A 17,887-nucleotide genomic window follows, 5' to 3' on the forward strand; every position below is an offset into this window, starting at 1 on the left:
CCACCGGCCGGGTCAGGCTTTCTCCTCCCATGGCCGCCAGGTGACCGCGGCCACTACCGCGGCCGCCGCCGCCCACCTCGCACCCTCGTCTGGCCACGGAATGGGCCAGGACTCTCGAGCAGAGCGGCTTCCGCCAAGCCAAGCCGGGTGGCTGACGGGCCACTTCTCTCTCGGCTGCGGGGGATCTGCGCCCAGCGTTTGGGCCACGTGCCAGAGCCACTCATGCCAGCAAGCGCACTGGCTTTTCCAAGGCGTGCCAGACCCTTGGAGCGCGGGATCCGTGACTGGGCTCCACGGGTGTCAGCGGCTTTGGTAGAAATGGCAGCGGAACTTGAGGAGCCGAGACCACGGGCCATGGCGCTGGGGAGCCAGAGCTGTGACAATCGCCCTTGTAGCATGATTATGTTTTTCTTCATGCGGACATGATATTGATGGGACTCCTGTGACATGCGGTAACACGTGTAGATTGCGTGGCGATCGATGATCAACTGAGGGGATGTAGGGCATCCATCCCGTGGGTATCTGTCATCTCTACCTGTTGGGAACACCTCAGGTGCTGTCTTCCAGCTCTGAAACACACGCTAATACATCGTTGTGACCCCTAGTGGCCCCACTCTGCCATGGAACATTATTAGAACGTATTGCCTCCGTCGAAACGCATGCTCGTACCCATTTCGCCAACCTCTCTTCACCCCAGTCACCCACCCACCCTCTCCAGCCTCTGGTGTCTATCGTTCTGCTCTCTACCTCCACAAGGTGAACTTTCTGATTGTTCAATTCCCACGATTGGAATCAGAACCTGCCCTCCGTGTCTTTCTGTGCCCGGCTCATTTGAGGTTACATCGTGATCTCCAGTTTCTTTCATGTTGCCGCCAATCACAGGATTTCATTCTTTTTTTTTATGCCTGTGTTTGTTAATACTGAGTGTCAACTTGATTAGATTGACGGATGCAACTTAGTATTGCTAGGTGTATCTGTGACAGTGTTACCAAAGGTCATAAACATTTGAGTCAACAGTCTGGGGAAGGCAGACCCATACTTAATCTGGTGTGCGCAGTCTAATCTGTTGCCACCCCATATAAAGGAGGCAGAAAAACGTGAAAAGGGAAGAGTGACTTGGCTTCCTCTCCTACACCTCTCTCTCATGCCTGATGCTTCCTGCTCTCTAACATTGGATTCCAAGTTCTTCTGTTTTGAGACCTGTGCTAGCTGCCCTTCCTCCTCGTGCTTGCAAACAGCATATTTTGGGATTTTGTGATTGTGTAAATTAATACTTAATAAACTTGTGTGTGTATATATGTATATACATATGTATATGTGGTGAGTATCCCCGCCTGTCATGCAGAAGACCGGGTTTCGGGTCTCCGAGACCCCGGCTCCGCACCCGGGACCTCCGCAAAAAGTCGGCTTGCTGCGTTGTCCAGGAATCGAACACGGGTCAGCTGCTTGGAAGGCAGCTATGCTCACCCCTATACCACCAATGCCGCACGGCGCGGTCAGCCCTGCCACGCCAGCCTGGGGCTCCCACGAGTGTGCCATGGGAATACATATATATATGTATTCCAGTTAGTACTTTCCCTGGGGGGAACCCTGACTTGTAAGATTTGGGTACCAGAAGTAGTACTAGAGGAATAGAATATAAAGCATGGAATTGTGTTATTGTCTTTAAGGTTTCTGGAGTTAGCTACTTAATATGATTAGACCCAAAAATGCTAAGGAGTCTACTTCTAATACTATGGAGACCATTGATAGTCCTTGGTGTGAACTGCTTAGAAAGTTATGCAAAACAAATGCATTTGACACTCCTATCAACGCTTGTGAGAGTCAAGGAGTTTAGTGATTATATACATAATACCTTGGAACATATGTGGAGAACCAAGCAATGTAATGAAGCTGGTTTTTGGCTCTTAAGTTCAGTGGACAAATTAGTGAAAGAAAATGATGAACTCAGGAATTCTGTCTTCCAGCTTCAGAAGCAGATACCGTGCCTCAAATCTGCTAAGATTGCCGTGAATGAGAGTCTTATCTCCTGTTGGGAAAGAGCTGAAATTGTGAAAAAATAGACACAAGCTCTTATCATGTGAGTGGCTGATCTGCAATGAAAGGTGCATGCACAGCATTGCCAGGTGTCTACTGTTAAAGTGAGGGCATTAATTGGAAAAGAATGGGACCCTGCAACTTGGAATGGGGATGTGTGGGAGAACCCTGATGAAGCTGGGGACACAGAGTTTGTAAACTCTGATGAACCTTTTTTGCAGAAGGAACAGCTTCCCCATCCCCAGTAGTGTCAACATCACCTCCCCTACCCATGCTGCCATCAGCCTTTCCACCTTTGTCTGAAGAGATAAACCCTGTGCTGCCTGAGGCAACAGTGATGGCCTCCTCTGAGGCAGTTGCCAGGCAAAATAATGTTGGTTCTCCTTAGGAGCCACCCCCAACACCTCTCTTTGCTTCTACACCTATAACTAGACTAAAGTCCTAGCAGACCCCTAGAGGTGAGGTTGAGAGTGTGACCCATGAGGAGGTGTGCTACATTTGAAAATAACTGCTTGAGTTCTCTATATAAACAGAAATCTGGAGAACAGGCATTGGAATGGATATTGAGGGTATGGGATAATGGTGGAAGGAACATAGAGTTGGATCAGGCTGAATTTATTGATTTGGGCCCACTAAGTAGGGACTCTGCATTTAATGTTGTAGCTCAGGGAGTTTAATAAGGTTCTAATTGTTTATTTGTTTGGTTACCTGAAATATGGATTAAAAGATGGCCCACTGTTAACAAGCTGAAAATGCTTGATCTCCCTTGGTTTAATATAGAGGAAGGGATCCAAAGGCTTAGGGAGATTGGGAGGTGGAGTGAATTAGCCACTTTAGACCTACTCATCCCAGCTGGGAGGGTCCAGAAGATATGCCCTTGCAATTAATGCCTTGTGAAATAGATTTGTGAGGAGAGCACCTGCATCTTTGTAGAGCTCTGTAATTACTCTTCTCTATATGTCAGATCTAACAGTGGGAGCAGCAGTCACCCAACTACAAAATTTACATACAGTGGGAATAATTGGATCCCAAGGTAGCAGGGGTCAAGTGGTGGCACTCAACCCGTCAAAGACAAGGTGGGCGTAGCTACCATAATGCACAGCAGAGACAAAACAGCAATCAGAATAGTCTGACTCGTGTAGAGCTCTGGCACTGGCTAATTAATCACAGAGTTCCTAGAAATGAAATTGATAGGAAGCCTACTGAATTCCTACTTAATTTATATAAGGAGAATTCTTCTACATCAAAGGGACAAAAGGCTAATTTGAATTATAAAAACAAAGAATCATGGCCCCTCAATCAATTTCCAGACTTGAGCCAATTTACAGACCCAGAACCCTTTGAATGAAGGGGAAGCCAGGTCCCCTTGAGGAAGGAACCCCACTACATTACCCACAATTTATGCAATGAATCTTTCCCCAATCCTTCCCCAAGAAGACCTCCAGCCTTTTACCAGGGTAACTGTGCATTGAGGAAAGAGAAATGATCAGATATTTCAGGGACTACTGGACTCTGGCTCTGAGCTGACATTGATTCCAGGGTATCCAAAATGTCATTGTGGCCCTCCAGTTAAAGTAGGAGCTTAGGGAGGTCAGGTAATTAATGGAGTTTTAGCTCAGTCTGACTTATAGTGGGTCAGTGGGTCCCCAAACTCATCCTGTGGTCATTTCCCCAGTGCCAGAATGCATAATTTGCATAGACATACTTTTCTGCTGGCAAAACCCCCACATTGGCTCCCTGACCAGTAGAGCTATTATGGTGGGAAGGCCCAAATGGAGGCCATTAGAGCTGCCCCTACCTAGAAAAATAGTAAATAAAAAACACTATCACACCTCTTGATGGTGACATCAAGGACATGAAAGACACAGGGGTGGTGATTCCCACCACATCCCCATTCAACTCTCCCATTTGGCCTGTGCAGAAGACAGATGGATCTTGAAGAATGACAGCGGATTATCGTAAGCTTAACCAAGTGGTGATTCCAATTGCAGCTGCTGTACCAGATATGGTTTCATTGCTTGAGCAAAGGAATACATCTCCTTGTACCTGATATGCAGCCATTGAGTTGGCAAATGCCTTTTTCTCCATTCCTGTCCAGAAGGTCCACCAGAAGTGATTTGCCTTCAGCTGACAAGGCCAGCAATATACCTTTACTGTCCTACCTCAAGGGTATATCAACTCTCCAGCTTTGTGTCATCATTTTATTCAGAGAGACCTAGATCACTTTTTGCTTCTGCAAGATGTCACACTGGCCCATTACATTGATGACATTATGCTGACTGGATCCAGTGAGCAAGAAGCAGCAAACACATTGGACTTATTGGTGAGACATTTGCATGCCAGAGGATGGGAAATAAATCCAACTAAAATTCAGGGACCTTCTACCTCAGTAAAATTTCTAGGAGTCCAATGGCATAGGGCCTGTCAAGATATTCGTTCTAAGGTGAAGGATAAGTTGCTGCAGTTGGCCTCTCCTACAACCAAGAAAGAGGCATGACACCTAGTGGGCCTATTTGGATTTTGGAGATAACCTATTCCTCATTTGGGTGTGTTATTCTGGTCCATTTATCAAATGACCTGAAAGGCTGCCAGTTTTGAGTGGGGTCCAGAACAGGAGCAGGCCCTGCAACAGGTTCAGGCTGCTGCGCAAGCTGCTCTGCCACCTGGGTCATATGATCCGCAGATCCAATGGTGCTTGCGGTGTCAGTGGCAGATAAGGATGCTGTTTGGATCCTTTGGCAGGCCCCCATGGGTGAATCACAGCAGAGGCCTCTAGGATTTTGGATCAAGGCCCTGCCATCTTCTGCAGATAATTACTCTCCTTTTGAGAGACAGCTCTTGGCCTGTTACTGGGCTTTGATGGAAACTGAACGTTTGACTATGGGTCATCAAGTCACCATGCGACCTGAATTGCCTATCAAGAACATTGCTTTCTGACACGTATAGTGGGTCATACACAGCAGCATTCCATCATCAAATGGAAGTGGTATATATGTTATCACGCTTGAGCAGGTCCTGAAGGCACAAGTAAATTACATGAGGAAGTGGCTCAAATGGCCATGGTCTGCACTCCTGCCACCCTGCCTTCTCTCCCCCAGCCTTCACCTATGGCTTCATTAGAAGTTCCCTATGATCAGTTGACAGAGGAAGAGAAGACTAGGGCCTGGTTCACAGACGATTTTGCGCAATATGCAGGCACCACCCTAAAGTGGACAGCAGCAGCACTAAAGCCCCCCCTTTCTAGGACACCCCTGAAGGACAGCAGTGAAGGAAAATCTTCCCAGTGAGCAGAACTTTCAGAAGTGCACCGGTTGTGCACTTTGCATGGAAGGAGAAATGGCCACATATGTGATTATGTACTGATTCATTGGCTGCAACCAGAGGTATGGCTGGATGGTCAGGAACTTGGAAGAAGCATGATTGGAAAATTGGTGACAAAGAAATTCAGGGAAGAGGTACGTGGATGAACCTCTCTGGGTGGTCAAAAACTGTGAAGACTTTTGTATTCCATGTGAGTGCTCACCAACAGGTGACCTCAGCAGAGGAGGATTTTAATAATCAAGTGGATAGGATGACGCATTCTATGTACACCACTCAGCCTCCTTCCCCAGCCACCCCTGTGATCACCCAGTGGGCTCATGAACAAAGTGGCCATGGAGGCAGGGATAGAGGTTACGCATGGGTTCGGCAACATGGACTTCCACTCACCAAGGCTGACCTGGCTACAGTCACTGCTGAGTGCCCAGTTTGCCAGCAGCAGACACCAACACTGAGTCCTCAATGTGGCACCATTCCTCGGGGTAACCAGCCAGCTACCTGGTGGCAGTTGGTTATATTGGACCTCTCCCATCATGGAAAGGGCAAAGGTTTGTCCTCACTGGAATAGACACTTACTTGGGATATGGGTTTGCCTATCCTGCATACAATGCTTCTATAAAGACTACCATCCGTGGACTCATGGAATGCTTTATCCACCATCATGGTATTCCACATAGCATTGCCTCTGACCAACGCATTCACTTTACGACAAATGCAGTGTAGCAGTGGTCTTGTGCTCATGGAATTTACTGGTCTTTCCATATTCCCCATCATCCAGAAGCAGCTGGATTGATAGAACAGTGGAATGGCCTTGTGAAGTCACAATTACAGTGCCAACTAGGCGACAATACTGTAGGGCTGAGGCAAAGTTCTCAAGAAGGCCGTGTATGCTCTGAATCAGCATCCAATATATGGTACTGTTTCTCCCATAGCCAGGATTCACGGGTCCAGGAATCAAGGGATGGAAGTGGAAGTGGCACAACTCACCATCACCCATAGTGTTCCACAAGCAAAATTTTTATTCCTGTTCCCATGACATTATGTTCTGCTGGCCTGGAGGTCTTAGTTCCAGGGGGAGGAACACTGCCACCAGGAGACACAAGAACAATTCCATTAAACTGGAAGCTGAGATTGCCACCTAGACACTTTGAGCTCCTCCTACCTTTAAGTCAACAGGCTAAGAAGGGAGTTACAGTGTTGGCTGGGGTGATTGATCTGGACTATCAAGATGAAATCAGTCTACACTCTATGATGGAGGTAAGGAAGAGTATGCATGGAATACAGGACGTCCATTAGGGCATCTCTTAGTATTACCCTGCCCTATGATTATTGTCAATAGGAAACTACAGCAGCCCTATCCAGGCAAGATTACAAATGGTCCAGACACCTCAAGAATGAAAGTTTGGATCATTCCACTAGGAAAAAAAAAAAACAACTTTGACCTGCTGAAGTGCTTGCTGAAGGCAAAGAGAATACAGAATGAGTAGTAGAAGAGGGTAGTCATCAATACCAGCTGTCACCACGTGACCAGCTGCAGAAACGAGGACTGTAATTGTCATGTGTATTTCCTCCTTTTGTTAAAAACATGTTTGTGCATGTATACACTTGTACTAAGAAAATATTATTTTATTTCCTTTTCCTTTATCATGTGATATAAGATTTATTGACTTCATATCAGCCTTTAAGTATATTAACTTTATGTAATAGTATTTGGGTTCGGGATTGGTGCATTTCTGGTTGTACAAAGGGTAGTTGTATTATGTTAGGCATAATTATGACCTTATTATTGTCATTATTTGAAGACTATGTATGATCTCAGAAGATGTGTATGGGTTTGAATTTACAAGGGGTGTACTTGTGGTGGTTAATACTAAGTGTCAACTTGGATTGAAGGATGCAAAGTATTGATCCTGGGTGTGTCTGTGAGGGTGTTGCCAAAGGAGATTAACATTTGAGCCAGTGGGTTAGGGAAGGCAGATCCACCCTTAATCTGGTCAGCACAATCTAATCAGCTGCCAGTGAATATAAAGCAGGCAGAAAAATGTGAAAAGGTGAGATGGGCCTAACCTCCCAGCCTAGATCTTTCTCCCATGCTGGATGCTTCCTGCCCTCAAACATCTGACTCCAAGTTCTTCAGTTTTGAGACTCAGATTGACTCTCCTTTCTCTTCAAGCTTGCAGACAGCCTATTTTGGGGATTTGTGATCGTGTAAGTTAATACTTAATAAATTCTCTCTCTCTTTCTCTTTCTCTCTCTCTCCATATATGTTAGTCAGGGCTCCTTAGAGGGACAGAACTAATAGGAGATATATAGAGTTTGTTGTATAATTATATATTATATATTTATAATATAATATGTTTTATAAATAATATATAAAATATATTTATGTATAAAATATATAACATAATAAACATATCATATAAATTATGTAATAAATATATGTAATATATAATTATATAATTCTCTCTCTCTCTCTCTCTCTCTCTCTCCTATTAGTTCTGTCCCTCTAGGGAATCCTGACTAATACAATAGCCTAATAGTATTCCATGGTGTATATATGCCACATTTTCTTTATCTATTTCCCGGCTGATGGACACTTAGGTTGATTCGATATTTCTGTGACTGTGAATAGTACTGTATTAAACATGGGGGGTATCTGTCTGATATCCGGATTTCATTTGCATTGGATAAATACTCAGCTGTGAGTTTCCTGGATTCTACAGAAGTTTTACCTTTGTTTGTTTTTCTCTTTCTTTCTTTCTTTCTTTCTTTCTCTCTCTTTCTCTTTCTTTCTTTCTTCCTTTCTTTCTTTCTCTCTCTCTCTTTCCTGTCTTTCTTTTCTTTCCTTTCTTCCTTTCTTTCTTTCTTTTTTGACAGAGTCTTGCTCCAGCCCAGGCTGGAGTGCAATGGCATGATCCTGGCTCACTGCAACCTTCGCCTCCCAGGTTCAAGTGATTCTCTTGCCTCAGCTTCCCGAGTAGCTGAGCTTACAGGCACGCACCACCACACCTGGCTAATTTTTTTGTATTTCTAGTAGAGACGCAGCTTCACCACGTTGGCCAGGCTGGTCTCAAATTCCTGACCTCAGGAGATCCACCTACCTTGGCCTCCCAAAGTGTTGGGATTACAGGGGTGAGCCACCATGCCCAGCCTGCTTTTCATGTTTTTCTTGAGAAATTTCTATGCTGTTTTTTATGGTGAGTGTACTTATTTACCTTTCTGCCAACGGTGTCTAAGACCTTCCTTTTTTCTGCCTCATCATCTGGATTTGTTAGGTTTTGGGGGTGTTTTCTTTTGTCTGTTAAACAGTGTCTCCTCTAACTGGGGTAAGATGATATCTCATTGTGGTTTTGATTTGTATTTTTCTGACCACTTGTGATGTTGAGCATTTTCTTCATACAACTGTTGGTTGACCATTCCCATGTCTTTTTTTGGGAAATGTCATTTGCCTACTTTCTAATGGGATTATATTGGGGGCATGTGTGTGTGTGTGTGTGTGTGTGTGTGTGTGTGTGTGTGTGCGCGCGCGCATGTGTTAGCTTACTGCCGACATGTTTGAGTTGCTTGCCTATTCTGGATGTGTGAAATGAATCTTGAGAGATCCAGCTAGTTAGACCACCCTGGCAGTGAGGGTGGAAATGTGGAGTTAAAGGAATCAGTGGGTGAAACACAACAGCCAAGCTGACCAAAGGGCTTTTGGCGGTTGGGTGTCAGGATAGAGTTCTAGCTGATGGTCTCAATCTCATCTCAAAATAGCAAGAAACATACAGAGAATGCCCCTATATTCTGTGCCCAGATTTGATCTCCAATATTTTCCTGTTTTCTCTTTCCCACAGATCAGCTCTGCTCTTCATCCTTTTGTTCATTTCTGTATACATCTTATTGTGAGTCTTATGGCTTCCCCCAAAGGAAATGGCAGAGCTCTGTCTACTTCACCCTACAGTTTCTGTGCATATCAGGAAAGTTTCTGTGCATATATTTTCATATATGTTCTCTACACTAACATTTGGCTGTACATTTGTTCTTATCCCACTGCAATCGTGCCTCTCTAATTTTGATTTCACAGAGTATGCACCATTCCCCTTCTTTTCTTGCCAGCCTATGCCTCTTCCAGCATGATCCTTCTGTTTATAAACGGTGTTCATCGCTAGTCTGATCTGCGTTCTCAGTCCTTTTGAGCTCTACTTAAAGTGGTAGTAGGCAGTTACTTTGCCATTCAAATAGCTGAGCCAGTGTTCAGTTCATGGATTACTGCAGTGACACCCGTTTTAGGTCCTGCAACTACCATGTCTCGCTTTTTTTTTTTTTTTTCAAATAATTATCTATGAGGACCTCTTAAGAAAGATTAAGGGAAAAAAAGGTCTTCCGACTCTGTGGATCCAGGGCCTCTTCAATGTCTCTCAAAGTTTCTAGCAAATCTCGCCACTGGAACTTTTAACAGAAATGTTTGAATTATTCCAATAAGTATACTGGAGACATAGAAGTCTTCCACCTGGGGCTACTTGACCACCCAGCCAGAGAATAACATCCTATTATTTTCCCTTTTATAAAGCTCATTTTGACCTGGTCTTTTACATAGAGTCAACTAAATTGTTGCTATTTGAAAGACTAACTGTATTGACTTACAATATTGGGTGTGACACTGTTTTCTGAGCCTAAGTGAGATGTATGGGTGGTCTGGTTTCTATAATAGAAACCTCTGAACATGTCATGGAAGCTACTGGTGGAAATATTAGAGGGTTTGGTAAAAATTGTCCAGACTGTAGAAAACTTCAAAAAGTTAACAGCTTTGCAAATGCCAAAGGACTAGTGGGAATTACATTCATTACTACAATTGATTTTCTTGAGTCAAAATAACTGATAGATCTGGTGCATGTTTCAGTGTAAAACTTAAATATAATCAAACTAATCATAAATTTGTGATTCCCTATGAAAAGCCATGACCCATCAGGGATACTTTTGATTGTTTGGAGTGGGGAATGCTTATTTGTTCAACTTGCTCAATCTCTTGGGTCCCAGATGTCTTTGTACCTTCCTATGGGATATTTAGTACTTTCCCATGGGATATTTAAGCTTGAAAATCATATTCAGGGAGAGCTTCAGAGCTCACTTCCAAACTTAACTTACCTCTTTGAACAAACACTTAGCATGTAGGTTTGAAATTCAGAAAGAAGTGATGTAAAGGGGCTTCAAAAAAACTTTACCGATTTAAGGACATCAAGCTGACTTCCTAAGTGTGTATCTCTAGTTCAAATCAGCAATGAGCTATTCTCCCAACACTCACCACACCCCCTCTCCATTCCCCATTTCCTCAAGCCAATAGTAAATTTGATTTTACTGGTGTCTGGGTCTCGACTTTGGGAATCAGTTGCTTTCTGCTGCTGCTAAGAAACTGGGGAGGAAGCAAGCAAGGATCTGAATGTCACACGGCAGGGATGGTTTCATGTTATAGGTTTTAGAATTACCCATCTCAGACCTAGACTTGCAATCAAATAGTGGTGAACCAGAAATCTAGGTAGCAAAAGCATCCTGTGTTTACCTAAATATCTATAAATGTGATCTGCAAGAATAGCACACTCAGGTCAGTCTCTGTGGCGCAATCGGTTAGCGCGTTCGGCTGTTAACCGAAAGGTTGGTGGTTCAAGCCCACCCAGGGACGGTTAGCACTTTTTTATTCCAATTCCGTCGTTACTATTTTTCTCCATTCTTCTTTTCAGATCCAGAAGTTCTACTTCTAACCTAAAATCCTACACAATGGTTGCTTTGTAAAACACGTTTCCTAACATCTGCCACCCCAGAGTTTAGAGGTCCTCTAGTGCCGAACTAGAGGATCCTGTAATTTTCCCTCCAGAAACAAATCCTTTGAGAGCTGCTTTCCTGCAGAACCTCGCAGCAGGCAGGACTTTGCTGGTACTAAGGAAAACAAGTATGGCTCTCTCGCTCAATGCTAAAGAGCTGGAGAAACCCAATGACCTCTCCAAGTTTAAAGAGTGCAGGGGCAGCAAAACTCCACCTCCATTCTCTTAGGGTCCCGACTGCACCTGAGAATTACATTAACAGAATATAGATCGAATTTCTTTAATACAAGTTTTATGTGGCACAGAAGCACTTATGAGGAAATGGAGAAGAAGCAGTTAGAGTTAGTAATTTATATATTGAATTGGATGAAGAGCCGTAAGTTGTGAAGAAGCAACTAAATTACGTGGAAAGGCTTTAAAAATAAGAGGTTTTTGTTTTTTTTTTTTTTTTTACAAGATATCTACAGAAAAGTGCCTTTAATAAACATTTAAATAAGTTAAAAACTTAAATAGTTTTTGATGGTATCTGATTCAAATTATGGGCCTGGAGGAAATAAGAGGTGATAGAAGTGGGTCTTGAGATAAGTTGGCATTTTCTTGCCATGTAACTGTCTCAGATGTTATCATAAAGGATCTTCAAACAAGAGAATTTCAACTTGTTCACATAGGAAGAAAGCCGACTCTTTTCCTAGTAAGGGAGGCTCAGTGAGATTTGTGGGTTCAAAGCACTCAGGTTCACAACAATCTGCTCAACTGTCTCATTTCCATTCCTACTGTTGATGAATGCACCAACTGTCACAGAAGAGGCATACCCAGACTATGAATTTAACTTGCGTTTTAGTTTTTTAACCTGCAGGATCAAATTTGAAGTTCATATCTTGGCTATTCAAGATATACACACACACACACATCCTATTTTTACTGTTTTGTCGGTAACTATGGAACTCTTACTGGATAGAAAGTGGTATACAGATCATGGGAATGTGAATAGTTACAACCACTTTAGAAGCTATTTAGATGGACATACCTGCCACAGCTGATGTATGTGTGCATGTTTCGGTAATTTTTTCTGAGGTATATACCTAAGAGAAAACTATGTAACTATATAGATATAGAGGTAGAGATAAATAGGCAGATAGTCTCCAAAATTGTTCAAGAAACCATTCTTTAAATTTTTATTTAATATATCATAAACTGTACATATTTAAAGTATACAAAATGGTGTTTTGACATATGTATATACTAGTGAATCCAACACTGTCATTAAGATAGTGAGCATAGCCGGGCGCGGTGGCTCATGCCTGTAATCCCAGCATTTTGGGAGGCCGAGGTGGGGGGATCACGAGGTCAGGAGATCGAGACCATCCTGGCTAACACGGTGAAACCCCGTCTCTACTAAAAATACAAAAAATTAGCCAGGCGTGGTGGCAGGCGCCTGTAGCCCCAGTTACTCCGGAGGCTGAGGCAGGAGAATGGCGTGAACCCGGGGGCGGAGCTTGCAGTGAGGGGAGATCCAGCCTGGGCGACAGAGCGAGACTCCGTCTCAAAAAAAAGAAAAGAAAAGATAGTGAGCATATAGGCTGGGTGCGGTGGCCCAAGCCTGTAATCCCAGCACTTTGGGAGGCCAAGGCGAGTGGATCACCTGAGGTCAGGAGTTCGAGATCAGCCTGACCAACATAGAGGAACCCCATATCTACTAAAAATACAAAAATCAGCCGGGCATGGTGGCACATACTTGTAATCCCAGCTGCTTGGGAGGCTGAGGCAGGAAAATCACTTTAACGCGGGAGGCGGAGGTTGCAGTAAGCTGAGATTGCACCATTGCACTCCAGCCTGGGCAACAAGAGTGAAACTCTGTCTCAGAAAAAATAATAATTAAAAAGAAAAGACAGTGAGCATCTCCATCATCCCCAAGCAGTTTCCCTATAGCCTTTTGTAATTCCACAATTCCACCTTCATGTTCCTTACCACCTCACACCCCCTCTTACCCACCCATCCCCAAGCCAACCACTGATCTGCTTTTTGTCAGTATAAATAAGTTGTCATTGCCTAGAGTTTTACGTAAATGAAATCATACAGCACGTCCTCTTTTTTGTTTGGTATGATCTCTCAGTCCTTTCAGGTGCTATAACAAAATGCCATAGACTGGGTGGCTTATAAGCAACAGAAATTTATTTCTCATGGTTCTGGAGGTTGGGAGGTCCAAGATCAAGGTGCTTGCACATTTGGTTTCTGGTGAGGGCCTGTTTTCTCACAGAAAGCAGTCTTTTAAGAAGTCTCACATGGTGAGGGTCTCTTTTATAAAGACACTAATCATATTCATGAAGGCTCCACCTTCATGACCTAATTACCTCCCCAAAGCCCCATCTTGTAATATCATAACCTTGGGAGTTAGAATTTTAACATATGAATTTGGGATGTGTGTGCAAACATTCAGTCCATTGCAAATAGTCTGTCTATTTAATTTTAGACATTCTAATTTATGTGTAGTGGTACCTTTACACCCACTAAGATGGCTATAATTTTTAAAACGACAGAAAATATAAAGCATAAGCAGAAATGTGGAGAAAAATGAAATCATCATAAACAAATTCAGTGGTATTAAGTACGTTCACAGGATTGTGCAACCACCATCTCAATCTAGTTCCAAAACATTTTCATCATAAGAAAGTAAAACCCCATATCATTAGGTGATTACTCCACATTCCCCAGCCCCTGGCAGCCATTACTCTGTTTTCTGTTCCTACATATTTACTTATGCTGGTGGGAATATAAGTGACTTAGTAATTCCACTACTAAATAGATAACCCCCAAAAGTAAAAAACAGATACTCAAACAAATGCTTGTACATAAATGTTCATAGCAGCAATATACACAACAGCCAAAAGGTGGAAACAACCCAAATGCCCATCAACAGACTAATGGATAAAGGAAATGTGGTATATACATAAAATATTATTTGGCCATAAGAAGAAATGAAGTCCTAGCACGTACTATGACATTAATGAACCCAAAACTATGCCAAGTGAGAGAAGCTGGACAAAATGTGACACATTATGTGATTTCATTTCTGTGAAGTACATAGAATAGGTAAATCCATTTCAGGTTCCAGGAAACAGAGCATGGCCTGAAAGATGGGTGCAGCTCCAGGTAGGCAGGTCTCCCAGGCTCTGAATGCTCCTTCCTCTTCATGGGGAGGGGCATATTTAGAGATCAGGAATAGGATCCTTTGGGGGAGGGGAGCAAAAGAGACACATGTTTTTCTCAATCAACCGTGGAGAAACTATGTAAGTGAAGGACATGCTGATTTTAGGAAGCAAGAAGGAGGGCGGGAGGGAGGGAGGAAGGGAGATGAGAAACTCTCGTGTCAGAGGGAGTGCGTGAGAAAAATGATTTGGGAAATATTTTTCTCTTCCCCAGATTGACTTGTGACAATCTTTCTTCCAACGTTTCTGCCCCTAAAGCCTTCTGCCACCCTCTGGCCCAGGCAGCAGTCACTGCATCCAGTACTATACACATTACTGCAAAATATTCTTAAGACATTCCTGTAGCTTTCTAACATGTGCCTGAGGTGGTTGAGGCGTCTGTCCTAAGATCTTTTCCCAGAAGGTGTTGCCCACATTCTGTGACTGTCCCTCCCTGGTGGTCTAGTGGCTAGGATTTGGCGTTTTCACTGCCGCGGCCCGGGTTCGATTCCCGGTCAGGGAAGTCTGCTTTTCTGCTTTCTGATGTCACTGCAGTGGTTTCCACCAAAGCCGTATTCAGTGATCTTCAGTTCAAGGCGGTGAACACTGCCTGTGCCTTTCAACCTCTCCCAGATGATCCTGAAGTCACAGAACCGCGGGGCAAGGTCATTAGGGAGCCCTTGACAAGTAAGAAGGTTGACAAGTTACTGTTGTCAAGTAACTTCTCATTGTAAGAGGTTGACTTTCATCTATTCGTCTTATGGGTAAAGTTAACTAACTTATTACCATATAAAAATATGTTTCTATTTTTACAAAAGACCAAACGAATTAAGAGAGGTTTTCCATGTTTCAAATATGCAAATTAGTATAATGGACTAGTTTGTTTTCCGATTTGGAACACCTGTTACCAGAGGAAACAGCAGCGCATCTGGTAAAATAACCTGGGCATTCTACATCTCTGAAATGTAAACAAACCGCCCTTAGGGTTTAAATGAGAACTCGGCAGGAGGTGGGGGAGGGAGAATTACATTTATTCTTAAAACTGTGCCTATGCCAATTCATCAAACCTTTCTAGATTTAGAAGTCATTTGAAATAACTCACTTGTTTCACGTAAAAATTACTTATCTTGATTTTTAAAAATCAGGCCGGGCGCGGTGGCTCACGCCTGTAATCCCAGCACTTTGGGAGGCCGAGGCGGGCGGATCACGAGGTTCACGCGGATCACAAGATCGAGACCATCCTGGCCATCATGGTAAAACCCCGTCTCTACTAAAAATACAAAACTTAGCTGGGTGTGGTGGCGTGGGCCTGTAGTCCCAGCTACTCGGAAAGCTGAGCTGTAGTCCCAGCTACTCCTTGAACCCGGGAGGCGGAGGTTGCCTGAGCCGAGATCCCGCCACTGCACTTCAGCCTGGTGACAGAGGGAGACTCAGTCTAAAAAATAAAATAAAATAAAAATCAGTAATTCTCAATAGAGTGGGGCTGAGGCGAGTCAGAATCTGCCTACTTTTTACTCCATATAGGCAGTCCCCATTCCCTGGATAGTGATGTACAGGATGTCAGCAATGTCTTGCAGAGAGGCGTGCCTGAAAGCGAGCCTTGACAGCTCCGGAGGGCAGTGACAGCCGCAGCCGCGGCAATAATAGAATGCATGTAATCAAGAAAGCAGAAAAGCAAGCTTCCCTAATTGGGAATCGAACTTGGGCGCTGGCAGCTAAAGCACTGAATCCCAGCCACTAGACCACCAGCGAGAGACAGCCCAGTTACCCAGGCAGCGCCTTTTGGAAAAATATCTTAGGACTGACGCTTTAACCACCGCAAGCGTAGGTTATAAATTTTTAGGAGTGTCTGGAAACTATTCTTAAAATTTCAAATAATTAGCCGGCCAGACGCGGTGGCTCACGCCCGCAATCTCAGCACTTCGGGAGACCGAGGCAGGCGGATCACCTGAGGTCAGGAGTTCAAGACTAGCCTGGCTAACATGGTGAAACCCCGTTTCTACTAAAAATACAAAAAATTAGCCAGGCGTGGTGGCGCGCGCCTGTAATCCCAGCTACTCCGGAGGCTGAGGCAGGAGAATCGCTTGAACCCAGGAAGCTGAGGTTGCAGTGAGCTGAGATTGTCTCATTGCACTCCAGCTTGGGCAACAAGAGCTGAACTCTGTCCAAAAAAAAATAAAAAATTCTCCTGCCTCAGCCTCCCCAGTAGCTGGGATTACAGGCATGCACCACCACGCCTGGCTAATTTTGTATTTTTAGTAGAGACTGGGTTTCTCCATGTTGGTCAGGCTGATCTTGAACTGCCGACCTCAGGTGATCCGCCCGCCTCGGCCTCCCAAAGTGCTGGGATTACAGGTATGAGCCACCAAGCCTGGCCAGAAAAAAATTCTAATAATTTTATCTTTGAATATGTGATTTGTTAGTGGAGTCCAGTGAAATAATGGAGCCTGCACATGAGCAGATAAGATACCAGCAGTTTTCTTGTCCTCCATTCTCATCACCACTTTGTATAAAGCCTTTGCCATGCCTGTTGAACACAGAATTTCAGGCGGACCCACTCTGCAGTGAGACTTGACAGAGACTCAAAGTGAATACAAGGAAAGTGCGTTGCCTCTATGACTGAATAAGCTGCTTGAAAGCCCCAAAGGCCACACTTTCCATTCAAACCAGAACTTACTTCAAAAGTAAAAAGCAGGCAGTAGCGTTCTAAGAAACACAAATGGCCAAACAATTCTATCATATCCTTTCTTGTGTTACCTCCCTCTATTAACCAACTGCTTATGCTGAAAATGATGACATAGAAGGAAAGAGAAAGACAAAAGAACTTACAGTTCCCTCCCTTTCCTTTCAGTCCTTCTTTACTCATCAGCAACCTAAATGTAGAAAGTATGGGTAGAATGTGTGCATCAAGAAGTGAAATAAAAACAGGCCGGGAGCGGTGGCTCATGCCTGTAATCCCAACACTTTGGGAGGCAGAGGCGGGCGGATCACGAGGTCAGGAGATCAACACCATCTGGTGAACACGGTGAAACCCCATCTCTACTAAAAATACAAAAAATTAGCCAGGCATGATGGTGGGCGCCTGTAGTCCCAGCTACTCGGGAGGCTGAGGCAGGAGAATGGTGTGAACCCAGGAGGCGGAGCTTGCAGTGAGCCAAGATAGCGCCACTGCACTCCAGCCTGGGAAACAGAAGGAGACACTGCTTCAAAAAAAAAAAAAAAAAAAAAACACAGTTGAGTTAGTTCTGTCCTGTGTTTCCAGTGTTCTGGTAAGGACAAAAATATACATGCAGGTAGGAGCTATGAAATATAGATTGTGTCGTTTTGGTGTTTCTACATATGAATTAAATGCTTTTATATTTACATTGCCAAATAAAAACCAACTTGGACTTAGATAAAGAGACTCTTCAAAAAGCTTATTGCAAAAGGTAGAATTTTCTGGTCTCAGAAACCTGAAAGGGTCTCAAAATCAAACAAACAAACAAAAAAGGCATTTCTTTCACAGGGAAGGATAAGCAGAGCTTAGCAGAAACAAAATTTTAAGCTGGG

The 17,887-nt window shown here is 43.8% G+C and overlaps 2 long non-coding RNA genes and 2 other non-coding genes across 7 annotated transcripts in view; 3 read left to right on the forward strand and 1 right to left on the reverse strand.

Annotated features, from left to right (window-relative positions):
• The first annotated feature begins 10,940 nt into the window (after positions 1 to 10,940).
• Positions 10,941 to 11,014, forward strand: TRNAN-GUU (transfer RNA asparagine (anticodon GUU)). The gene has a single exon. It is a non-coding gene; the product is annotated as a tRNA-Asn (tRNA).
• A 2,289-nt stretch (positions 11,015 to 13,303) lies between these two features.
• The window catches only part of LOC106993203 (uncharacterized), a 35,149-nt gene continuing 30,565 nt past the window's right edge, over positions 13,304 to 17,887 (reverse strand). For 2 of the 4 annotated variants that reach the window (XR_013395887.1, XR_013395884.1), the window contains 2 exons: positions 15,441 to 15,773; positions 13,304 to 15,017 (listed from right to left, as the gene is read on the reverse strand). This is a non-coding gene — a long non-coding RNA (uncharacterized LOC106993203). The remainder of the gene's footprint in view (positions 15,018 to 15,440; positions 15,774 to 17,887) is intronic. The other 2 variants (XR_013395885.1, XR_013395886.1) reach the window with 2 other exon arrangements.
• On the forward strand, positions 14,368 to 17,569 carry LOC144330047 (uncharacterized). Its single transcript, XR_013395903.1, has 3 exons — positions 14,368 to 14,717; positions 16,138 to 16,233; positions 16,652 to 17,569. It is a non-coding gene; the product is annotated as an uncharacterized LOC144330047 (long non-coding RNA).
• TRNAE-UUC (transfer RNA glutamic acid (anticodon UUC)) lies at positions 14,790 to 14,861 on the forward strand. Its single transcript has one exon. It is a non-coding gene; the product is annotated as a tRNA-Glu (tRNA).

This window comes from Macaca mulatta, chromosome 1 (assembly GCF_049350105.2).
Source record: "Macaca mulatta isolate MMU2019108-1 chromosome 1, T2T-MMU8v2.0, whole genome shotgun sequence".
NCBI classification, from domain to species: Eukaryota; Metazoa; Chordata; class Mammalia; order Primates; family Cercopithecidae; genus Macaca; species Macaca mulatta.